This window comes from Penaeus monodon, chromosome 22 (genome assembly GCF_015228065.2).
Source record: "Penaeus monodon isolate SGIC_2016 chromosome 22, NSTDA_Pmon_1, whole genome shotgun sequence".
Lineage (NCBI taxonomy): Eukaryota > Metazoa > Arthropoda > Malacostraca > Decapoda > Penaeidae > Penaeus > Penaeus monodon.
The window spans coordinates 4,381,152-4,381,526 of record NC_051407.1 but is presented as its reverse complement, the minus strand read 5'-3'; the positions used below and the strand labels follow the sequence as shown (position 1 = coordinate 4,381,526).

Genomic DNA, 375 nt, shown 5'->3' with positions numbered 1-375 from the left:
GGAATGCCTCCATTACGCAACCCTGAAAAAGACGAATCCATCGATACCCAAATTCTAAAAGAAGTAAAGAAAGACCGAAAGAAAGTACATACATAAAAAAAAATCGGAAAAAAGCCACACAGATCCAAAAAAAAGAAAGGAAAATACACGGCACACAATATCAGAAATCCGGACAAAAAATGAGGAACTGCCGAATAGTTTCAATTACCGCGGAAAACAATTTTTGTGTCCCGGCCGGCGTCCCCGAGGCTAACCCAGCAATAATAAATTGGGCGTTCCAAACTTTCCACACAAACTAAGTTAGTTTATTTGGTACACGGAAAAAAAAGATTGCTTCCAAACTTGACATCGATTCTTGCTTGCAAACATGCGGCA

The 375-nt window shown here is 39.7% G+C and overlaps 1 protein-coding gene across 1 annotated transcript in view; it reads right to left on the bottom strand.

Moving 5' to 3' along the window:
• Positions 1-375, bottom strand: part of LOC119586835 (rap guanine nucleotide exchange factor-like) — a 75,990-nt gene that overhangs the window by 55,680 nt on the left and 19,935 nt on the right. The gene's annotated exons all lie outside the window — the stretch shown is intronic.